This window comes from Orcinus orca, chromosome 9 (assembly GCF_937001465.1).
Source record: "Orcinus orca chromosome 9, mOrcOrc1.1, whole genome shotgun sequence".
Classification (NCBI taxonomy): domain Eukaryota; kingdom Metazoa; phylum Chordata; class Mammalia; order Artiodactyla; family Delphinidae; genus Orcinus; species Orcinus orca.
Genome location: NC_064567.1, coordinates 10,002,501 through 10,028,120, shown reverse-complemented (window position 1 = coordinate 10,028,120; position 25,620 = coordinate 10,002,501). Strand labels below are relative to the sequence as shown.

The 25,620-nt window shown below is 35.6% G+C and overlaps 1 long non-coding RNA gene across 1 annotated transcript in view; it reads left to right on the top strand.

Annotated features, from left to right (window-relative positions):
* LOC125965377 (uncharacterized) overlaps nt 1-25,620 on the top strand; it is a 113,843-nt gene that overhangs the window by 4,238 nt on the left and 83,985 nt on the right. Inside the window, exon 2 of the long non-coding RNA XR_007479167.1 lies at nt 11,259-11,299. This is a non-coding gene — a long non-coding RNA (uncharacterized LOC125965377). The remainder of the gene's footprint in view (nt 1-11,258; nt 11,300-25,620) is intronic.

Here is a 25,620-nt window from a genome sequence, read left to right as displayed (position 1 = left end):
TCAGGAAGAATTCCAAACATCTGATACAAACCAGAGTCAACATTTTAAAATTAAATGAGTGCAACTAATTAATGAAACTAATCTCAATCATTTACTAAGGTTTTGTGAAATGTTAAGTGGTATTAAGAATATGGAATTATTTACTTCAAATGTTATCAAATTTACAAGGGTATTTCAAAGCAACAAGTTCTCACCTTATATCAAATTAAAAAAAAATCTTATTCAGGGAAGCCACACATGTTAGCTGTTTTGAACTATGTCTAGAGTTGAAAGAGCCATTACTTAGTGTTACAAATTTGATATGAAATTTGATTAAATAAATGAGAATTTGAAAGAATACACAAATTTGCTACATAAAACTGCCTTTCATTTCTAATTAGTTTTTACATTTAGAAAGATCCAAGTATGCTCTCCAAAAGCAAAACTCCCCTAATCTCTTTGGTACAGACCCCTCATTTCTATTTATTTTATCTGGACCAAAGATACTGAGTATTTATTTAGTCTCAAAAATCTTGTTGAATTTATGAGGATGTACATAACCTAGTAATTTTGGCAAACTGGATCAATCATCATGAAACTAAATAACGTAGAAAGAAGGACAAAACATAAAGTTTTAAAAGATATTAAAAGATAGAATTTGGGATTAGACAGTTTTGCATTAAAATCCCTCCTCCACTTCGGGACTTTGAGAAAGGTAGTTAAGTTCAACATGCCTCAGTTTTCTCAACTGCAAAATGGGGATCATTATCTTAACCACATACAGCTATTCTGAGTATTAAATAGGATAATATAAAACACTTGACATAATGCCTGGAGTATTTCACTGCTTAATAAATGGTAGTTATTTTTATTATAATAGTAAATAGGTTAGACCTCAGTTCAAGTTTCCAAAGTCATTTTCTAGGAGTCACCCAAGTTTTAGAAAATAGTGACCAAAATTGAAAAGTTTGTACTCAATACAGGGGAGTGAGTGTCTGTGCAAATAATTTAGATAGCTAGTACAATGACATTATAGTTATGGATGATCTTTTGATAACAACAGCATTATTAATCCATTTTTGAAGTCATAGAGAAGCCTTCTTCATTATGAGCATTTTTGGAGGAGGGAGTAGATGGGGCAGGCTTCTCTATCTAGAGAGCATGAAAAAAATTCAGTTGAGACCTTGCTTTCCAGTCACTGGAACTGGGCTATCCTATTTAAGGATGTTTTAAAACAGCTAAAGTCATAACAATCTAACTGCCAATATTGCATTCTGAGTGTCACATCTTTGGTAAGCTTGGTAAAATGAATTTGTTCTTTCCCAATTCAGGAGAGCAGAGTCTCCTATAGGCAAAGGGTCAAAGTGAACAGTTAACAGTCTTGTTCTTTTGCTCCTTATCTTTCTGTCTGCATATATTTCTAGCCATGGCATAAATAAATACATTTTGCCAAGGGAAGCAGATAAGATAGGAAATAACAATTTTGGAAGAGTCCAGAAATGAAACACCAGTTGTGATGAACTTCTGTCAGTTTCACAGGGTCAGTTATTCCTCAAGTTTCCCACAGAGAGCAACTGTAAGCAGCACCTTCTCTCTGCCCCAGAAATGCAGCCACATGCAGGATGGGAGGGGAAATAGGCTCTACTGGGGTCCCAGTGAATTCACTTCCCTATTATTCACCAGATTATTAAGTACAGTTGAAACAAAAAGAGCTTGCAAATAAGTGGGATTAGAGAGGTAAACATTTTTGTGAGCATTTAATGCTCTCGTTCATGTCTTATGAAAACGTTCTCTTCTCTAGAAATTTGATGGCCAAGAAATTCAGAAATCCATTCTATTTTATCTCATTGGGTAGCTGCTTCTAACAAAATTAATAAATTTCATTTATTTTAATGCTTCTTGTGGGCCATACTAATCTGTAAGTAAAGAATTAAAGTTGTGTCCTTACCACAGGGAGATTAGTTATGAAGATTCTGAAGATGGATGGAGGGAATATCTCTTTATTTTAAGAGCAACATCCACACCTTTGCTTAGAGGTAGGTCAACAAGCAAGTCTTTAGTCCAGGAGTTTATTAGAAAATGTAATTTTGGGCTTCCCTGGTGGCGCAGTGGTTAAGACTCTGCCTGCCAATGCAGGGGACACAGGTTCGAGCCCTGGTCCGGGAAGATCCCACATGCCACAGAGCAGCTAAGCCTGTGTGCCACAACTACTGAGCCTGCACTCTAGAGCCCGCGAGCCACAACTGCTGAGCCCACAAGCCACAACTACTGAAGCCCTTGCGCCTAGAGGCTGTGCTCCGCAAAAAGAGAAGCCACTGCGATGAAAAGCCTGCACACCGCAAAGAAGAGTAGCCCCGCTTGCCGCAACTAGAGAAAGCCCACGCACAGCAACGAAGACCCAATGCAGTCATAAATAAGTAAGTAAATAAATAGATAAATAAATAAATAAATGAAAATGTAATTTCAAGATAACATTGCCATGGGCTTGCCAAAAAGTAACTAATTGTAAATCCCTTTCATTCACTGGCGGGGATAGTGAAGGTTGGAAAACGAGTCCAGGACGCCAGACCTGGAGAGTATCTACTCTGAGCTTTGCTCCAGGATATTATGGATTCTGTGTAATGGGAAAGAAAAGTCACTCTGTATTTTCCCCAGATAGCAGCCTAGTTCTCTAAAACTTCGAAGAATTTTCTTGCATAGCATGTACTAAATATATCACAACTTTAAATTTCTTATACAGCCATGAAAGTGCTATATAGCAGAGAAAGTGATCCGACTAAATTTAACCCATGTATAAGAAATGATATAATTATATAAATATTAATTTTCAAGGATAGTATTTATTATCATTTGCCAAATGTGTTTAAAACTAAGTTTGGCCAGCCCTTTGTGGTTTAAAATGAAGCTCTTTTATATTTCAACAAATTATGAAGATGTCCTTAAATCAGAAGGCTATAATTAAGGCCAGGAGAGCCTATGAGAAACCAAATGCAGAGGAAAAGATATGGACCAACAGACTATATCCCTCTGAAAATGTGCACAACCCTATGAATTAGAATCTCTCCTTGATAACATTCTGTGATACGTTACAACTTAATTTTTTTCCGTTTCTCTAGAGCAATGTTATAAAGGGCTAACTCATCATACTATTACTTCACCCCAGAATATGGGTTCAAAAAAAAAAAGGAATTATAACTCCTATGACTGGTTGCCTACTTGATAATAAAATGAATGTGTGAAAAGTAGCCTTAGGAAGAATATTTTATTAGATCAATTAATATTGTAGAGGGGTTTTGTTCCTGGGTTAATCACTGGTATGAACTCTTAGCTTGTAGTTAAGGTTTGGGGCTAGTCATAAAAGTGCCTTGAAAAAGACACCTCTGTTCTTTATTCTCTATCAAGGACTTTAACTCAGATGTATTCAATGTGGTTCTCTACCTGCAGATTTCTCAAATTACATGTTTGCCAAAGGAATTCTAAGAAGAATGTTGAGTTACCTTTCAAGGGTGTTTCACTCACTTTGATTAGGAATTTTTGTAGATGAGGAAAACACGAGAACAGCTAGGTACTCTCTGAGTTTTATTGACCTTAGCTGTTTTTAATAAAAATAATATAGATTTCAATTTAACATAAGTACAACCTAGATATCTGTTGCTCCCTCTCTTCTTTTTTTTCCAAAGCATCACCTTTGCTAACCCAAGGGATGGTCTTACTAACTAGTTTTCTCCTTCCTGTTTTTTCCTGACTATGCTGCCTTAGGGTGCAGGGCTTTGGATCAAATAAATCCCTTCTTAAACCTTTCTGTGCTACAACCTCATGCCCTCCCACCAGACTTCAATTACATCTTAAGGAAGATTGTCTCTTCTGTAGGAGGAGATCTTACTCCTTAATGATTTCCAGAGTCTTCCACTTTCTCTAAGTGCCCAAGACTTCAGCTCAAATGTGTACTGATTAATATTTTCTTCCCCCTAATTTTCTGATGAAAAATGGTGAATAGGTATCCTTCAATTCTAGTTCGGCTTTCTCAATAGAGAGAGCCACAGACTCACTAGTTGCTTTTCTAACTGATATTTTAAGTAAGAAAACATCTCAAGGATAAATATTACTTGTTTCTCAATGTCAGCACACTTTAAATTGATGGTAAGAGAATATTTTCCCTAGCATTGGAACAGACCATAGAGTGGTTGTTTCCTTTTTTTCTCCAGCTCATCTGCAGGTTTGGTGACATTACATGAAACATCACAGAATGTGATGTCTGCACAATCTGTTTCTAGGAGAATGATACTGTCTTGGATTTATATATATATATATATATATATATATATATATATTTATTTATTTATTTATTTATTTATTTATTTTCCTTTTCACATTAGCTCTGGTAGAAAATTGGAGTGAGGCAAGCTACTGATTCTTTGCTACAACATAAAAATAAAATCTTATTAAAATTCTGGCTGAACCCAGTTCAATGAAACCTACTCGGATGTGGTAGCAATGTGTAAACACACTTCATAAGTTAGCAAATATCTGAGAGAAAATATTTAATAAATGTTCTAGTTATTAATATTTAGGGGAAAGAGGATATTAATATGCTAATCATTTAATACTACTCACCTTTCATGCCATTTATTTTACATAAAAAAGTATTTGCCTCCTACCATGTTCCAGGTCCTCTATTAGTGCTGAAAAGACCGTTGTGAAGAAGGTCGATGAGGTTTCTGATCTCTTGGAGCATGTGGTTGATAGATGAATCATTTTCATGTTTTAACACTATAATCGTCTGGATTTTAGAATAGATGTAAAGAACTTTGAGGCTAAGAGATACTCATATTTTATTCAGAGATATTTATATTTTAACATCGGCACAATTTGAAATTGTGCGGAATTCAGCCTCTTCAATAAATGTTGACAGTAGGTGCAAAATCAATATGATTGTGTACCTGGAACCATATCAGGACTCATAAACAATTCTGATTAGTTATGACCTTTTAGGTAGCTAAAACATGGTGAAAGAAATACTTCAGTACTTGGTGACTACAAAAATTGGAAACAATTCTGGAGATTATGGAGTAAATATGTGCAGTACACTTATTGCATGAGAATTTCTATCTTTCTCATTGCATATTCTTTCCCAAAGATCTCTCGTGAAATCATTGTAGTTCTAGCTTGGTTTTTTGGTAACTGCTGTATAGTATTCCAAAATAGAAATGTAGCTTCATATATGTAAACATATATTTAGGTTGTTTAAAATTCTACAATATTATAAACAATTCTACAATAATATAAGCTATACTGCAATGAACACCCTTCTGTGTGTGTCTTTCTTTGTACACAAATGCTCAGAATATTGATTAACCATAATCCTGCAAGTGGAATTATTGAGTCAGTAGATTTAAAATTTTAATGGTGTTCAAATGTCCTCCAAAATGTCCTTCAACTTATAGACTGATCAGCAATAACAGTGGATATTATTAAATGTTTTTAATTTTTACCATTCTAATGAATAATTTATCATTGTTGCTTAATTGGTGTTTCTGATTATCAGAAAGGTTTAATTTCATTCATGTATTAATTAATATTCCTATTTCAAGTGGCCATTGCGTTTTCCCCTATGCCAGAAGCATGTTTTTATTTAAATATTTTTGATGTTTTTATTGAAAAAATTTATTATATGCTGTATTATGGACATTAAAATTTTGTTATAAATATTGCAAATATTTTCTTTCAGTCAATTGTGTGTCTTTAAACTGTATTCATGATCTTATATCCTACTCATATTTTTAATGTAGATTTTTTTTTCACATTTTACTATTTGCATTAGGATTTTATGCCTTTATTTAATGGCCTTTGTTTGCTTTTTAGTATGGTAGGAATAGCCAATATTCTCCTCTGCATTTATTGAGTAGTTCAGCTGTTCCACCTATTTAAAATGCCATGCATATTATGTACAAATTTCCATACGTGGATTCCTTTGTGTACTTACTATAACAGTCTTCTATTTGTCTATCTCTGCATCAGTGATATACTGTTTTAATTATGGCATTTTTCTAGTTTTTTTTTTTAATTTGGTAGCTTTTGTCTTTGTTCTGATTCATAATCTTGTTAGGTACTTCAGCACATTTATTTTTCTGCAGGAATCTTAGAATCAGCTTGTCAGGTTTCAAAAATGCCATTGGTAATGAATTCAAGGAACAGATTAACTTGGGAAAATGAATATCCATGTGTACCATTTATTAAACATGCCTTTGTGGGTTTCAATAATGTATTTTTATTTTTCTCATATGAAACTTCAAAGACCTACTGGATTTAATCATGGAATTTTACAATTCTAGTGTAAAATAGATTGTTTTGGTTCATTTTGGGGTTTGCGGTAGGTAGATTGGGTGCTGAAATATTATTCATTTCTCTATGTTTATCCTGCTATATTAAATACATTATACAGTCATTCCCTATCTTATCTGCATTTTCCCTTTCCAAGGTTTAAGTTACCTGAGGTCAATTGCAGTCTGAAAATACTAAATGGAAAATTCCAAAACCAAATAATTCATGTTTTAAGTTGTGCATTCTGAGTAGTGTCAAGAAATCTCGCAAGGTCTGGCTCCATCCCACCCTGGACGTGAATCATCCCTTTGTCCAGCATATCCTGCCCTTTGGTCACTTAGTACCTGTCTTGGTTATCAGATTGACAGACACTGTGTTGCAGTGCTTCTGTTTGAACAGCCTTTATTTCACTTACTAAGTAATGGCCCCGAAAATAGCCCCAAAGGGCAAAAATAGTGATGTTGGCAATTTGGATATGCCAAAGAGAAGCCATAACGTGCTTCCTTTAAGTGAAAATTTCTCGACTTAATAAGGAAAGAAAAAAATTGTATACTGAGGTTGCTACGGTAAAAACAAATCTCTCCATGAAATTGTGAAGAAGGAAAAAGAAATTTCTGCTAGTGATGCTGTCGCACCTCAAACTGCAAACATTATAGCCACAGTGAGTGGTAAGTGCTTAGTTAAGATGGAAAAGGCATTAAATGTGTACAATAAGATATTTTGAGAGCGAGAGAGAGAGAGACCACATTCACATAACTTTTATTACAGTATATTGTTATAATTGTTCTATTTTATTATTATTGTTAATGTCTTACTGTGCCTAAATTATAAATTAAAGTTTATCATAGGTATGAATAGGAAAAATCATAATTATATATATATAGGGTTTGGTGCTATCAGTGGTTTCAGGCATCTGCTGAGTGTCTTGGAATGTGTCCCCTGTGGAAAGGTGGGACTCCTGTAATACATTCCTGTTCTACATAAATGTTGGACTCTTTGCTGTGACAACTTATTATAGTTCTCCTTTACCAGCTCTTAATCCCAATGATTGCAGAGAGAAGGAAATTTAATTTTTTTTAATCATCTTTATTTATTTATTTTTTAAATCTTTATTAAGAATAAGAACAGGTTTAAACTGTAAAATGCAACTTGAAACATGAGGCCAAGCTGAGCTCTCTGATCTTTCACTTTGAATGAGAACAGTTTTAGAGCTGCCTGCCTCTCCAGAAAAAAAGGGCTGTACTGGGGGGACTCCTGCCTTTGTGGGCACTGGAACAGGAATTGGAAGAAAAAAATATACTTTGCCCAAAGGGAGGCACAATGGACTATGTTGGGGGAGGTCAGGACGTATAACAGATTTGAATTTCTTATTTTTTCCTACTTTTTGGGAGAGAGGAAATGGGGAAGAATTAGATACGGGGTAGTTTTGAGAGACTTTGGGGCCTTTGTGTGATAAGGGTTTTGGAATCACCAGAATCACACCCCGCTAAGCTCTTCGTGCCTTAAATCACAGCCCAGTCTCCCTCCCTGGATAATGCTTTTCCTCCCTTGTTTGAAGAAAGACAGTTAGTGGCTTGTCAGAAGAGTTTACCTTTCAAAGGAAGTTAATTTTCCACATGCCCCTTCCCCATCCCTCCTCATTCTCTCCGGGCCTGTAATTAGAATCCAATTCCAATATGTGCAGGGGACCAATTGCGAAGCCAAACATGTCGGGACGAGGCTCACAGGACAAAGGATTTCAGGATTTTGCTCTTTTTCCTTTTCTTTCTTTTCCCTTTCCTCTGTTATTGTACGTAGAATTTGTTTGTGGAGGTTAATTATAAATTCTGGTCTATAGATAGCTGATTTTTGAAACAGAATTGCAAAAGAAGCAGAGAGTAAAAAGACATCCCTTAGCGATTTTTAACTTGGAGCTGAATTAGTTAAGAGTTAGGAACTTGAATTGTCTTTTATTTATTTATTTTTTTGGTAGATGGGTAGGAGTGTGTTTTGGGCTATATAATGTAGAGTTGCTTTGAGCTAATAGGAGCCTTAAAATATTTTATTACCAAAAAGAAATATATACATAGGTATTAGAACAATACCTAGAACATAGTAAGAGTTCAAAAAATATTTGTTGAATGAATAAATACGTGCTGGGCAGGCAGTGAGGTGAAGCACAAGGTACTTTGTATTTTAAAAGGTTTTTGGCTTATTAGCTCTCAAATCTCCTCCCTCTTTAAGGTAATTACTCATATTGTGTGAGTCTTAGTGAGAGGTTGTGCATGCCTCTGAACTCTTTCATTTTGCTCTCTGAAATTCAGTTTTTCATCAATAAAATTTGCTGTTTTCAAATGATTTCCTGTTTTCAATTTCTTTGATTTCTGCTCTTATTCTTACTATTTCTTTTCTTCTGCTTACTTTGGAATTAATTTGCTCTTCTTCTTCTAGTTTCCTGAGGTGAGAGCTTAGATCGCTGATTTTAAATATTTATTTTTTAATATATGCATTCACTGCTATAAATTTCTCTGAAAGCCCTGCTTTCACTGCAACCCGCAAATTCTGATAAGTTGTGTGTTCATTTTCTTGTAGTTCAGAATATTTGAAAATTTCTCTTGAGATTTATTCTTTGACCCCTGTGTTATTTTGAAATATATTGTTTAAGTTCCACGTATTTGGGGACTTTCCAGTTATATTTCTGTTATTGATTTTTATTTTAATTCCATTATGGTCTGAGAGTAGCCTTTGTATGATTTCTATTCTTTTAATTTGTTAAAGTGTATTTTATAGTTCCAAATGTGGTCTATCTTGGTGAATCATGTGAGCTGAAGAAAAATGTGTACCCTAATGTTGTTAGATGAAGCAGTCTGTAGATGTCAATTATATCCAGTTGATTGATGGTGGTATTGAGTTCAACTAGGTTGTTACTGATTTTCTGTATGCTGGATCTGTTCATTTCTAAGAGTGTTGAAATCTCCAACTGTGATAGTGGATTCATCTATTACTACTAGCAATTCTATCAGCTTTTGCCCCACATAGTTTGAGGCTCTGTTGTTGGGCATATACACATTAAGGATTGTTATGTCTTGTTGGATAACTGACTCCTTTATCATTATTAATGCCCTTCTTTATCTTTGATAAATTTCCTTACTTTGAAGTCTGCTTTGCCTGAAATTAATATTGCTACTTCTGTTTTCTTTTGATTATTTGTTAGCATGGTATATATAACATTTCTCTATCCCTTTACTTTTAATGTACATATTTCTTTGTATTTAAAGTAGGTTTCTTGTAGACAACATGTAGGTGGGTTGTGTCTTTAGATCCACTCTGAGAATCTCCATCTTTTAATTGGTGCTCTTAAACCATCGACATTCCAAGTGATCATTGATATAGTTGGATAAATATCTACTGCATTTGTTGCCCTTGTTCTATGTTCCCATTTTTGTCATCCACTCTTCCTGCCTCTCATTGTTTTAATTGAGCTTTTATTTTATTATTTTCTATAATTCCATTTTATCTTCTTTCTTGGCCATGTCAAGTATACTAATAAGCCCATCAGACATTCTTCATTTCTCTTACAATGATTTTTATCTCCACCATTTATATTTGTTTGTTTTTTCTCCCTTCTTATGATTTCTATCTCTTTGCTTACATTGCCCATCTATTCTTTGTTGCTTCTACTTTACCTATCAGAGCCCTTAGTGTGTTAATCATAGTAGTTTTAAATTCCCAGCCTTATAATTCCTACATTCCCACTATGATTGGTTCTGATTCTTGCTCTGTCTCTTCATATTGTGTTTTTTGCCTTTTGGTATGCCATGGAATTTTTTTCTTGATAGTCAGACATGCTGTCCCAGGTAAAAGGAACTGCTATAACTAGGTCTTTAGTAATATTGTGGTGCAGCGTAGGGGGAGGGGGAACATTCTGAAGTTCTATGATTAACTTTGCTCATGTTATTAATGGTTCATATTGTTATATAATTTTCAGTTAACACACTTATCTTTATGAATATAATTATATACATACTGTTGCATTTTTGTCATGTTTTAAATATAGTATATTTAGATATATTTACTTTGTATAACAAAATTATGTTTTTAGTTGCATGACTTACATTTAATTTTATTGTATTTTTAATCTAACACACAATGGAGATAAAATTACTTCCCCAAACCACACTCTTAAGCAAAATCTACAATCATCTGGGGTCCTTGTAAAAACTGCAAGAAAAAAAAAAAAGTTCCATGATTAGGTCTCAATCTTTTACAGAGCATATGCATCTGGGCCATGAACTTCACAAGTGTTTCTCATTTTCTTTCTCTCCGCTTGGGTGGGATAGGATGGCTAGAGTGGGCTGGAGTTGGGAATTTCCCGCTTCCCACATAGAGGGTGAGAGCCAGCTGGAGCTGGTTATTTCCTTTCCGCAGGTCAATTAGGCTCTGATCACACACAGCAGGTTGGGTTCTAGTTATAAATAGTTGCCGCTGAGAACAGGTTTTGTTGAGAACAGGGCACTCTGGAGTATTTCAAAACGGCTCCTTCTCCTCTTTCCCTGCTGGAAGTAAGTCTGAGGGAATTTCTCTCTGATATTTACTGTGGGAATATGGTTGAGCACCTGAAAGTAAATCTCACAAAATTGTGGAGGCCTAACTATGACAGGGTTCCCCAGGAGTTGTTTTCTTTCTTTCTTTTTTTTTTTTTTTTGCGGTACGCGGGCCTCTCACTGTTGCGGCCTCTCCCGTTGCGGAGCACAGGCTCCGGACGCACAGGCTCGGCGGCCATGGCTCACGGGCCCCGCTGCGCCGCGGCAAGTGGGATCCTTCCGGACCGGGGCACGAACCCGTGTCCCCCGCATCGGCAGGCGGACTCTCAGCCACTGCACCACCAGGGAAGGCCCCCCAGGAGTTTTTAACTCCCAGAGTTGTCCCCAGTGAACGTCCAGCAATTCATTAATTTCAGTTCATGTTTTCCTACCCAGCGCTGGCTGCCGCAGTGATTTCAACTTGTGACTCTGCTTCGGTAAGTCTCGAATCCCTGTATTTGTCTGTCTCCAGTCTTGGGGGGCAGTGGCTCGCCCTGTGTGCCTTCCCCTCTCTTATGGGTCCAAGAAGAGTTGTTGATTTTTTAGTCTGTAGAACTTTTTGTTGTTAAGACAGAGCGGTGACATCAAGCTCCTTACATGTGGGACTTATAACAGGATGTCCCTCATCTGCTTCTTATTCTTGTGTGTGTGTGTGTGTGTGTGTGTGTGTGTGCGTGTGTGTGTGTGTGTGTGAAATTACCCGAGGCTGGTCCGGTCTGCAGGGATTTCTGCCTCTATATTGTTAGGGCATTTAGTTTCACAAACTGCCTTGGGACACTTCACATTGTTATTCTGAATGGTAATTTCTCCTATATATTAGGGTTTTAGAATGTTTAATTTTTTACTCCCTAAATATTTTATAAGTTCTTTCAAAAATAGATTCTCTTACTTGTTTAGAATCCTCTGTCCCATTTCTAGAAACTATCATTGAAACTTCAATAAAGATTAGAGGGCTAATTCTCAAACCTTTCCTTTGGAATCTATCTCTGCCGGCTTCCTAGAACAGCTTATGCTGTCTATTTCCAACTCCACAAACAGTTGTTTTTGCCCCATTCTTTCTTATTGGGATTGGGTCAGGCCTCCATGTTACAGATACATGTATATGATGTAAGCATGCTCACTCAATATATTTTATCTCCCTTACCGGGATAAACGTAGTTGAGGATTGTATGCATAATGTGCTTGGTTCCTTATACTGTTCTCTGAGATGCTTCTGATACAGTTACTGAGAAAGATGTTCCTATAACCAGAAGGTATGGCTAGTAAGATGTGTGTCTTCCCACTGACCTCGTTTCTCACCAGGTGGAGACAGCCTTAGAGATAGAGGGGTGGTGTCTGATGAGAGCATTTGAACCCCTAAATTCAGCACCTTAATCATATGAAACAATAAAATTTCTTAATTGATAAAGTGATTTTTAAGTGGGGATTTCAATCACTTGTATTTAACAAAGTTCTGCCAATACATGTCCTCTCTTTGATGTGTCTTTAACCACATTTTTCTAATGGTTCATTTCCAAAGCGTGTACTCATTTTGGGGCACCTCTCACTATACCACCAGCCATCAAAAGCCCTCTCTGGACTTCTTGATTCTCTCTTTTCTTCCCCTTTTCATTAAAGCTTCTTGAAAGCAGATTCAGAGCTCGTGATGTATTCTCCACTTCCCATTCGTAGTAGTGCTGATTTCGCTTTGGTCTCTTCCACTCCTTTGAAAGTGCTATTGCTAAAGTTATGAGTGCTTTCACATGGGGAAATCCATTAATTGTTTTCCTGGCTTTACATTATTTATTGGTTTTGCTACATTTGGCATTGAACAGTATCTCACTCACATACCCAGCTTTACCATTAGTTCCTCTGATACTGTTTTATTTTTTTTCTGTTTCTTTTCCAAATGATTTACTGCTTTATCTTACTGTCATAAGTTCATCTACTCAACTTTTTGACATTTTCGAAGATTTGTCCTCAAACTTTTAATCTCTCACTCTATTGATGTAGTTGCCTCGTTTAAACCCATGGCTTAATATAAACGTGTCTACTTGGTAAATATTTGAAAATTGAGAATTCTAGTTTCTGGTAATAGTGAGGTAGGTCATTCAGACTAAATATCCCATTGAAAGCCATTAAAAATGCCAAAGAAAAAATAAAAATCTTTGATTTTCAGAACATCAAAACCCTGATAAGATTATATTAAAAAACCCAGATAAAATTTGAAACAGAAACAAAACAGGAATGCAGAGAAGCAGAGCACAAAAACTGCTATTATATTAAGAACAGTAAACTTTTATCTAATGACTTTGTCTAGCATGGGCTGCATAAACCAAAGCAAAGGGCCATACAAGGCAGAGTTCTTATTTTTTAAGGGATGTTGGAGTTTTAGTTAAAGACCTCAAAGCCTTTCTGTTAAGTAGGCTTAACTGAGTGTGTCTCTTTACTAGGTCTTTTTACCAAGTAGTGAGATGCCCTGAGGCCATCAAATACACAAGGATTTGTCTCTCTTCTTACTAGAGTTCTAGAGTTTCAAGTTTTAATTTAAAGAGAATATACTATCATAAGGTTTCTAATTTTTTTTCACAATATTCAATAATAAAGGTTAATTTTAACCTTAATTATTTATCAGTTTGAAACTTTTTTGAGTCGTTCACTAGGGCACATTTTTTTTTCCTTTTGAAATAATAGGTTAATTAGGATGACTTAGTTGAGAAATCACTAACTTTTTTTTTTTTAACATCGTTATTGGGGTGTAATTGCTTTACAATGGTGTGTTAGTTTCTGCTTTATAACAAAGTGAATCAGTTATACATATACATATGTTCCCATATCTCTTCCCTCTTGCGTCTCCCTCCCTCCCACCCTCCCTATCCCACCCCTCCAGGCGGTCACAAAGCACCAAGCCGATATCCCTGTGCCATGCGACTGCTTCCCACTAGCTATCTACCTTACGTTTGACTAACTTACTTTTTAAAAGAGAGAAGGATTAGCTGTAATATTACAAGGACTGGAACTAGAAATCTTTAGAGACTAGCCGATTTTCCTCTTTCTCTGCCTAATCCTGTTTTCTGTACTAATTTCTTACACCTGATTTCTCCTTAAATTCAGCTTCCACATGATTTCTGCTTTCTGTGACTTCATTTTTTTGGACATTTTCTTTAAAGAATTTTCAAACACGCATGAAGTAAAGAGAATTATATGACGAACTCCCATTTTATAATTACCTTGCTTCAACAATTATCCATTTTGCCAATACTTCTTCACATGTCCCTTCCCATTTTGTGTATTCAATTATTTATCTATTTAGTTTCCTGGATTATTTTTTGTAAAAGCTAATCCCAGTTATCATGTATGAATCAGGACTTCTTGCTGTAACTACTGTCTTCTTAGGAATCCTTGAATTAACTGTAGTTTGTTAATATCACCTAATACCTAGCTCATATTTAAATCACCCAGATTGTATCAGATGTTTCTGAATTGCTGATTGTTGCCTCCTGGAGTTATTTTGCTTCTCTCTTCCCAGTATTTCCTGTAAATTGAAGTTAAATATCTAGGCTTGATATTTAGGCAAGGATTCTTTATGGATGACTCTAATCTTTTAGCGTTATGAAATTAAGATAATGATGAGTGTTTTTAGTGTCCATTGACTTAGTACTTTCGAATGGAAATTTTTTAATAGTATCTTCCTTCTGTCTTTATCTCCTGGCATTTTATGAAAAGGGGATTTACCACATACACCTTTTGGTGTTCTGCATCTAAATGTAAAGCACAGGTAGGGTAAATACTTCACAGCAATTAATTGGTGCCCTAGCAACTTCAGTGGTGTTTGATATTTTTTCTTTTTAAAGTATAATTATCTTATGAATTTTTGTACACTTAATATACTTCAATTCATCATATATTTATGCTGTTTAAATTGTCCAACAGGAGCTCTATCAAAGTATCTTTATCCTTTTGTCATAACCTCGTTGAACTTTTCTTGCTTTCTAGCACAAAAAGATAGCCTAGACTCATCTGTTTGTTTCTAGCTCTTTTCAAGTCATAGATCAGACTATTCATATTTTAAAGAGAAATATCATGTATATATTCTGGTATTTCAAATACAAATTTAATATTTCCTATTGTATTTGAATATTTTTTATACTTACATTTTTTGATAAAAATCTTGGTTCTTTTTTTATTTATGCATAGTCAATTTACAATGTGCTAGTTTCAGGTGTACAGCAAAGTGATTCAGTTACACACATATATATGTATAAAGAACCTTGGTTCTTAACAATTGTAACAAAATTATTTACTTTTTCTACAGCATGCTTATAATGGTTCCAAAATAATAGTCCACAATATTTTACTTGTTAGTAAATTGAAATATTTTCTCTCTGTGATTTGCAGCCATTGTTATAAAGTTATACCTATATTTATTTTAGCCCCACCCTTACCCCCGCACCCCAGTGTTTAGGGATGTTTTATGGTTTGATTTTTAACATATGTAAAATACTCACCCAGCTTCAATGTCAAAATATATAATAAGGTATATTTCCATAAAACTTGTGTTTTTTTTCCCCGTTCTTTCTTCTATTTTCTCTATTTATCTGTAGGAAATTATTTCGATTATGTTTTTCTTATTTTTCCATACTTATAAACAAAAAAAACAATTCTGGAAAATTAATTAGCAATTTAGAAACAAAGTTTTTACATCTTGTCATATACCTAAATAAATGCCATAATTAGTGAACAGCTCCAGGTAAAATTAAATTAATTTCAATAAAATGGTATTTAATGTTGATCCAAACTCTAAAAGAAGGAAAAAATATCTAAACATAGAAACTCTAAAACAAAACACACACTGGAACAAAAAACTTACTTCAAAATACATCATGGAGCTTCCCTGGTGGCGCAGTGGTTGAGAGTCCGCCTGCCGATGCAGGGGACACGGGTTTGTGCCCCAGTCCGGGAAGATCCCACATGCCGCGGAGCGGCTAGGCCCGTGAGCCATGTCCGCTGAGCCTGTGCGTCCGGAGCCTGTGCTCTGCAACGGGAGAGGCCACAACAGTGAGGCCCAAGTGCTGCAAAAAAAAAAAAAAAAAAAATCACAAAGTTAAATGATAAATATTATCATAGGAAATTTTTGCAATAAATGTAACCAAAATAAATTATAAAAATACCATTTATTATCTATTCCAGAAACTTTTCAAAATCATCTTATTTGATAGTAAGTACTTTCATGATTCTTTTAGTGTACTATTTTATAAGTGGAGAAAGTTTTAGAGACAAATTAATTTGGTCTTATGGATTGAATGCTTGTGTCCCTGCAAAATTCATGTTGAGGCCCCTTCCCCCAGTGTGACTGTCCTTAGCCATAGAGACTTTATGGAGATAGTTACGATGAGATGAGGTCATAAGAATGGGGTTGGCCTGGCTTCTGGTTCCCCATGTTGTCTGGGATCTTCACAGTGGTCAAGCTCTATATGCAAATCTGACCCCAGCAGTGTCGCGGCCCTGTGGGGAGGCTGGGGTCCCTGAGGTGGCCTAACCCCCTTAGACGGCCTCTTTCTGCCCATGGGTTTCTTCCCCAGGGCAGCTTCTTAAGAGCTATTTCTGTGAGAGCTGGTGTCTCAGGTGTCCTGGGTTTCCCATAAGCAAAGGGTTAGGAGGAATCATCTGGCTCTGCAGGACAGTCTGCTTCAGTGGGGTCTTTAGGTTTCATATCAGGGTGGCCTGGCTCCCAAAGATACCCTTTGAAGGATTGATTAGTAGCCATTTAGCAGATGTACTTCAGAGGCCTTTGTTTTCACATAAGGAATCTGATCTTCCTGCTGTTGAGTTCTTTGCAGCTGGGTCTGGAAATGTAAAACTTAGAAACCACTTCTAGGAGACCCTTCCAGGAAGAGGCCTGATGGATTGAGAGTCTAAAGGTATCCACAGCATCACAGTTGTGGTTCTGACACCAACCCTCAGATGTGCCTCCCACCAGGCCGATAAACCTCTTTCAAGTGTGTGTGTACATCCACACCCCCCCACCCCCCCACACACATACACATACGTACATACACATGCCTATACTCATACATTTGCCTAGTGTTGCAGAGTTAACAAATGAAAGAGTAGAGAAGCAGATTTTGACTCATTTGGCTCCGTGTTTCACACTTTTTCCTATTATGTCTTCTATAAAACATTTATTAAATATATAAAATGCTACAGAGAATAAATAAAAATAACGAACATTTCCTAAATAATTGCAAAAGAAGAAATATAATCGGAAAAAAATATGTGTTTGAGTGGGCATGTATGTTACCTCACTGGTAACAAAAAAGAATTAAACAAGAGTTATCAGTTAATTGGCAGCATGTGGTTCTCAAAATTTTGTCAATTGTTAGAGTCTGAATTATTTTTTAAAATATGTTATTAAATATCGTCCTATTGATTGGTATTTAGTTTCTGAGAAACAATTGTAAGGGAAAATAATACCCTAATTTCCACTCAAATTTGTTAATTACTGGTTATTTACAAAACATTTCCTTCCAAACTTGATATTAAAATTATTTATAACTCAGCAACTTGAGATCATATGGAAAATAGTACCATTGGCAAACCTATAGAAAACATAAACAATAAAAGCACTATGTTTTTATTTCTAACACTACAGCAATTAAGTATATAGAACTCAATGAATTGCATGCATTATGATTTAGGAATTAAATCCAATATTTTAGGTAATAGGTATATGAAGAGGTAGTTCTATGTCTAATCTTTCTGATTGAATTAGAAGAGAAACCCCTGTATTTTATCTACACATCTCCCTCTCACAGACCTGCGACTTAGCATGATCTATTTGATATGCTCTGTGTGTGCATTTCAAATCGTTTCCTGGAATCCAGGTTTAAAATCTTACCTTGTTCAGCATACAGTTGTTTTTGTTTTTGTTGTTTTCTAGAATACCTTAATCTTTCTTGGTTCACAAACACCTCTGAGAATTTGAGAAGCTCTTAGTTCTTAGGTTACCTATTATACAACTATTGTCTTCCCATGAATGATTAATGGGCCTTCCATGTACTTATATACTGGGGAAGGTATATTTGGATGAAATAATTGTGTACTAGCTGGGAAGGATGTCAAAAGAAACATTGTTCTGCTTAGTGATGGTCTGAGTTGGGTGGACTCACATGGATCATCCCATACATGGAATTCCTGTACTGGTTCTAATGTATTGACTATATCGACCAGGATGGTTACACAATAGGGAAACAAAAAAGCCATTTTTTTTCCCCTTAAAGACTGCTGCAGGCTCTATTTACGATAGCCAGGATATGGAAGCAATCTAAGTGTCCATCGACAGATGAATGGATAAAGATGTGGTACATATATACAATGGAATATTACTCAGCCATAAAAAGAAATGAAATTGAGTTATTTGTAGTGAGGTGGATGGACCTAGAGACTGTCATACAGAGTGAAGTAAGTCAGAAAGAGAAAAACAAATACCATATGGTAACACATATATGAAACCTAAAAAAGAAAAAGGTTCTGAAGAACCTAGGGGCAGGACAGGAATAAAGATGCAGACGTAGAGAATGGACTTGAAGACATGGGGAGGGGGAAGGGTAAGCTGGGATGAAGTGATAGAGTGGCATGGACATATATACACTACCAAACATTAAAATAGCTAGTGGGAAGCAGCCGCATAGCACAGGGAGATCAGCTCAGTGCTTTGTGACCACCTAGATGGCTGGGATAGGAGGATGGGAGGGAGAGGCAAGAGGGAGGAGATATGGAGATATATGTATATGTATAGCTGATTCACTTTGTTATACAGCAGAAACTAACACACCATTGTAAAGCAATTATACTCCAATAAAGATGTTAAAGAAAAAAAAAGAATGCTGTGGGATAGATGTCGTACGTGTGTGGACTCTTCGTTCATAGCTACCTTGATCTTATTGCAATACTATAAGAATACATTATAACATAATAGGAGATGGGGGAAGGAAAGATGATCATATTTTGGCTCTTAAATGTTTCTGCAGCAAAATGACAAATGTCATTTCTCATATTGTACTGACCAGAGCAAGACACTTGGCTATATCCAACTTCAGGAAGTTCAATTCTCACACTTAGTTTTAATAATACAGCTGCTCAAGTACAGGTTATGGGAAATCTGTCTGAACAGTGTTTCATAGGAGAGTGAAGAAAAAAGACAAAAACTTAGTGGTTTTGCTTAAGTGTAAGTTCAATATGGATCAACAACTCCTATTTAAAAAATATCTTAACAGCTATAAAAAAAGAATGAAATTCTGCCATTTGCAACAATGTGGATAGACCTAGAGGGTATTATGCTTAGTGAAATAAGTCAGACAGAGAGAGACAGATCCTGTATGTTATGACTTATGTGTGGAATCTGAAAAAACCAACAACAATGAATGAATAGAACTGAGACAGACACAGATTGAGAGAACAAACTAGTGGTTACCAATGGGGAGAGGGAAGGACGAGGAGGGCAAGATGGGAGGGGAGTAAGAGATACAAACTACTATGTATAAAATAAAAAAAGCAACAAGGATATATTGTCCAGCACAGGGGAATATAGCCATTATTTTTTAATAACTTTAAATAGAGTATAATCTAAAATATTGATTCACTATGTTGTACACCTGAAACTAATATAATATTATAAATCAACTATACTTTAATAAAAAAAAGTCTTAGGAAATTAGCAGCTACACAAATGAAAGTGAACTATGAATATTGGCTTAATATTTTAAAATCAATAACTATGGGGCTTGAGAAATATAATAAGATTCTAGTTACTTGTAACATATTTTAAAATAAAACCAAAACCAAAGCAAAAAATACAGGAATATTTGACCTAGAGGTAATCAAAGTTTGGGATGATATTTCTTACCAAAAATGTGAAATATAAGTTTAAGTTGAGTGGCCCAACATAATTCAATTAGAACTGCTGAATGGAAGTCACATTAGTTCAAAATAAGGAAGAGACTTCCAACAGAAGGATGGGGCATCTTGAAAAACAAGTTCTCTGTTCCAGTGTATTGAAGAAGGGGGTTCCAGGAGACCATAGAAGGGATTCTTACCCCAGATGACTCCGTGAACCTTGCAAGTTTCCTTTGGCTCTCAGTTATGTGATGTGATCCTATGTCATTATTTTTATTTTCAGGGCCATATTTTTTTCTACTGTATATTCTTGAGTCAGTTGTCTCATTGAACTTAAAACATTTCATCCTGACTGTCTTATAGAATATAGTCTTTTCCCTTAACTCATTTAGCCTAAGTTCACTGTTCCCTCCCCTTCACTTCCTCTCAATCCTCTTCCTCCCTGGACCATTTGTCATTTCTCTTTTCCAAACAAAAACACATTTTTATTTTACAGGTATAAAGACTTGGGGGTATAACCGGGCTATTGAAAGTGAAAGAGACAGATATTGTTTAATAGCTGTGTCTATACTAGAGAAAGGGCTCAGATACTCTCCTTCTCCCTATAGGTGTTTCTTTCACTTGACTCGATATTGTATATATATTTCATCTGAGGCAAATTTAGAAAGACCAGGAGACAGAGCACAAGTGATCCTGCTGCCAATTCATCTTCACTTGTACTTTTTTTCTTTGAGCCTGTCAGATGCTACAGGGCGAAGAGATAAAGCTGCAGTGTGACAAATAGGCCCCATGATTATTTTCAACAAGTCACAAAAAAGTAGGACAAAATATCTTAATGTTTTCCTCTTCCCCCTCATCTTTCATTCAACAGAGATTTGCTGTCATTTATAAAGGTCATTGGGCCTCTGAGGAGTCAGGTGGAGAAAAAGTTTGGTCATTGCTCAGGTAGACTTTTAAATAGCTACTCTATTGAAATACAGTGAAGTAAGAGCTTGGATCTAGAAAGTGTCTATCTTTTAGGGGAATAGATTTTATTAGGCCACTTACTGACTTCTATCTACTTGGGGCTATTGTGAGCATCAAATAATAGAACATTTCATGTGGAAAATATGAAAATGTTAAAAGTGCATTTTTTTCCCCATTGTTTCTCTCTAGAAATGGTAGATTGGTTTTGGATGTGAAGTTCTAAAGAAAAAAAAAAGTTCAAGTGGGATACTCTTTGGCACTTAATATATATACTGATTTACTTAGTAACGTTTTTTCTCCTCTTGGGAGGCATTTCGAAGTAATAGACTCCTCAAACTGTAAATGTGAATAGAGCTAACATGAATAAAAGATAGGCTGAAATGAATATCTATAACCACTTAGCCACAGTCACTTTGGTCTTGGAAATGGGCTTTGTACCTGAAGGATTTATACTAATTGAAGAATTTTTAGAGCAAGTATTGGATATAGTGCCTTCAATTTACTCCCGAGATAAGCCAGGACTGTACTTTTACTAGGAAACTTGTCACTATAAATTTTTAGGTGACAATGTGATGTAGCAGCGACAAAAGGAAATGGCTAATGACTGCTTATCGAATGCCTACTCCATGAAAAGCGTGAAGGAGGGGGTGGCAGGGGGGTCAGAAAACTGTTAAAGGGACTTCAAGCCACCAATATTATATTAGTCATCATCTTCCTTGATTATGACAACATTTGAAACAGTTCTGTACTTCTCCCCCTTGGAAACACTTTCAGCTGTCCTCCAATACAACTCTCTTTATACTCCTATATTTCACTAGCTTTTCTTTGCAGTCTCCTTTACTGGTTCTTCTAAAAGTTGAAGTGCTCAAAGGATCAGTGCTCAAATCTTGTTCTCTTTGACTGTGAGCCACAAAGTGATCTTATCTACATGCTGATGACTCCCAAATCGGTATCTCTAGCCAAGACTTCTGCCTTCAACTCCACTCCTACTGCAACCTGACTAATCCTTATTCCCACTTAGATGTATAATTGAACTATCTAAATAGAAATGTTCAAAATAGAATTTGTGATTTTCCCCAATATAACTGCCCTTCTTTCAGTTTTCCCCACCTCTTTAATTGGATCTGTATTCTACTAGTTTCACAAGTAAAAACCTTAAAATCATCTTTGAAACTTCTCTTTCTTTACCCTGTACTCTAACCAATCCATCAGAAAATGCTGTCTACTTTGCCTTCAAATTATATTGAAAACCCTAGCATTGATTACCCACTCCAGTACTACCATTAGTTTAGGTCTCCATCTGGCTTTGTCTGGTCACCTGCACTGCCTGCCTCCTCATAGTCTTCAGAAAAGATGCTTGATATGATTTCAGTTTTCTTAAATTTACTGAAGCTTGCTTTGTGGCCTAGCTCATGGAGAATGTTCCATGTGCACTTGTGTATTCTGCTTTCTGATGGAATGCTCTATAAATATCAATTAAGTCCATCTGGTCTAATATGTCATTTAAGGTCAGTGTTTCCTTATTGATTTTCTGTCTGGCTGGTGTGTCCATTGATGTAATTGAGGTGTTAAAGTCCCCCACTATGATTGTGTTACTGTCGATTTCCCCTCTTATGGCTGTTAGCATTTGCCTTATGTATTGAGGTGCTCCTATGTTGGGTGCATAAATATTTACAATTGTTATATCTGCTTCTTGGATTGATATCTTGATCATTATGTAGTGTCCTTTGTCTCTTGTAACAGTCTTTATTTTAAAGTCTATTTTGTCTGATATGAGTACTGCTACTCCAGCTTTCTTTTGATTTCCATTTGCATGGACTATGTATGTCTCTAGATCTAAAGTGGGTCTCTTGTAGACAGCATATATACAGGTCTTGTTTTTCTGTATCCATTTAACCAGTCTATGTTTTATGGTTGGAGCACTTAATCTCGTAGTCTTCAGGTTTATGTTTTAGATGTCCCTCCTCCTCCTGTCTGTCTGTTGTTGTTTTTATACATAGAATGTAATTAATGTCACTTGACATAATGTCCTTTTATTGTTACTAATGTAAGCTCCATGAGGGTGGAATGTTGTCTCTTCCATTCATTGCTCTGTCCATTTTCAGAACGTAAAATAGGCCCTAAAATATCTGTTGAAGTAACAAGTGAATGATCTAATGAGAGAGTATAACTATCAACCGCTTGCTGCAGTCCACTGATCTGATACTGTGACAAAGAAGACAGGACTTTTAATGGTGTGTTCCTTTGATATGGGTCTGACTCCTTCTAAATGTACATATGTACAGGAGGAAGCAGGCTTTCTCAGATGGATGTGAAGAAAGCATAAGCTAAGTGATCAGGACATACAATGAGAGGATAACTGAGGGCAGTGGATCAATAAAGTGTATTAAGGAGAGGAAATTAATGTAAGAAATGTAGGTAAAGGGCCAAACCATGGATCACCTGAAAAATCAAGGAATATACATCTTATCATCTCAGCCGCTAGGGGCCTAAGAAAACTTTTAAGCAGAAGGCATTATGAAAGTCACATTTTAAGCTGTTTAACCTGGCTAGATAAGAGAGAATGAGTCTGCCTTAAGCACAACAAGGCAGCAAGCTAGGTCATAGTTGGGTGAAAAACAGAAAGCTACTCTTCTGTATACTGGTAGAATTAAAATGATGCAAGAAGCATTGCAAATTTACAACTGGATATTTAATAGGTTTAATCTAACAGCTGGGTGTGGGAAATAAAGGAGAGAGGTAAGGCTTACAGTAAAACTCTAAACAATAGTTCTAGCTTTAATTGTTTTGAACGTCCTATAATAGTAGCCATTAAGAGCATCCAGTTGGCAATTACTAGTAAAATTCTGGCCCCTGAATCAGAATTAATAACTATCAGATTTTTAATAGAAATAATACTTTAAATATTGTGGGTACATGAATTCTCTAATAGAAGGCTTATATAGAGAACAGATATTTGAATTGTGAGGACCAAGTTTTGGATTGCTAAATCTATTAGAATAGTTGAACACAAGTGAATGAGAAAAAGTGGTCTGCAGAGAATCACAAAAGAAAAAAGAATGGTTTGTGCAATGCTACAAAAAATGTTGGAAGAAAGGATTTTCAAGGAATAAGGAACACTACCAAGAGGTTAAATATTCACAAAGAATGAAGACTTTTCAACAAGTATTTGTATTTGGTGTCTATGACATCATTGTAAATATTCCATTTTTTTATTTTCAGTGTTAGAAGAAGGAGCTTTAATACAAGATCACAAAAGGTGAATGGGTCATGAAAAAACTAATGCAATTGATTTGATAAAGTTTGCTGGAGAAATTTGTTAGTAAAAAGGACAGAAGTAGATTGGCTAAAAGGTACTTATCCAAAATTTGGAAATGGAAAAAAATAATGACTTTTTCATTTAACCTTGAATACTGCCTTACAAACTCACATGCGGGTCAACCCACCTATCATCACATGATCCTAGGGAAATGTAAATCTATTTGACTTGCTATTTACTATGGATTATACATATTTTCTTGTAATGTTTTTTGACTTAATGCTTATTGATACTTTGCAGCTCTAAAATTAGAAATAAAATTATAGATAAATGATAAAGTATAGGTTTTTTTTTAACTGTCTAGTAGAGAAGATAACCCAAAATTTGTGCCTTTTAAAAAAAATTGCCCTGAAAGACATCAACCTGTTTTGTGTCTAACCTATCTTTAACATTTTTTTTTACCACTGAATATAAAATACAGCTTTTCCATATTTCTTTTTGAACTGGGTTTTCCTGTTGTGCTTTCATTACTGAGTTAAATAAAAGTTTGCCACATTCTATTATTTGAGAATTAGGTTTCAGAAATTTTTAAATTAGACTTTGACAGCAGCAAGGTTATTATTCTTATTTCATTCCTTTTCTCTAAGATGGGGAAGACATTTGCACATGAAATAAGGAGGGTAAAAGGCCAGGGGACAGTAGGAGGTTGTGTATGGAAATTAGATTGCCCTATCTTCTAGGTGTCAGCAAGGATGTAAGTTGTGTTCTGTTATCAGGTATTAGAAGTAGATGGTCCAGAGACAAGCAAACCCCAAAAAATGCTTTCTGTGGTTTAAAGTCTTTAAGAAAAATAAGCAATTTAAGCAAGCCCAGGGAAATACAATCTGTAGTTTAGGGTTCAGAAAGAAAAGTTAGATCAGGACCTTATAAAACTTGAAGCAGGCATTGATAAAGAAAGAATATAACCCTCCCAGTTCTTCATATCCCCTATCTCCTGGCTTTTTACTCTTCTTTGTAAGTTTTTACTTCTGAATGCTTGGACAGAGAAAACTCAAGAAAAAAGCCTAAAGACAGTAGATGAAAGTCTTAGTAGAACCTAGAGGAGATAAATATATTACTGTAAATATTCTTTCTCTGTGGCAAAGAGCTGTATTTAGAAAGTACTCCAGTAAGTTGTATGCCTGGACTTTTGTTTTCTCATCTATCAAATAAGGGCATTGGCATTACCTGAATACCTTTTCCAGGGTGAATCGATTCAATTGATTATCCTAACATGAGAGTAGAAACCTAAGTATGCGCTTTTAAAATTTTTTTCATTCAACACATATATGTGGTTTATCTATTATTTTTATGCACTTTAAGAAATATAACATACAAAAGATAGTCCCCAGCGTCTCAGAAATCTGTAATTACAGATGAGGGTTTATGTATAAATAGCCTTATCAGTACATCATAGGTCTTGATCCTCTCTGCTCAGGAAAGATTGGAGGCTGAAGCACCATGGATAAAATTTGCCAATGCTTCTATGTTTAAGCACTCTTCTATTATCTACACTGATATAAAATAATGCTGGCACATGGTAAGCACTCAGTACATAGCAGTCAAGTGAATAATTGTCCAAGTGAACAAATGGGTGAATAACGTTAGGAACAAATATTT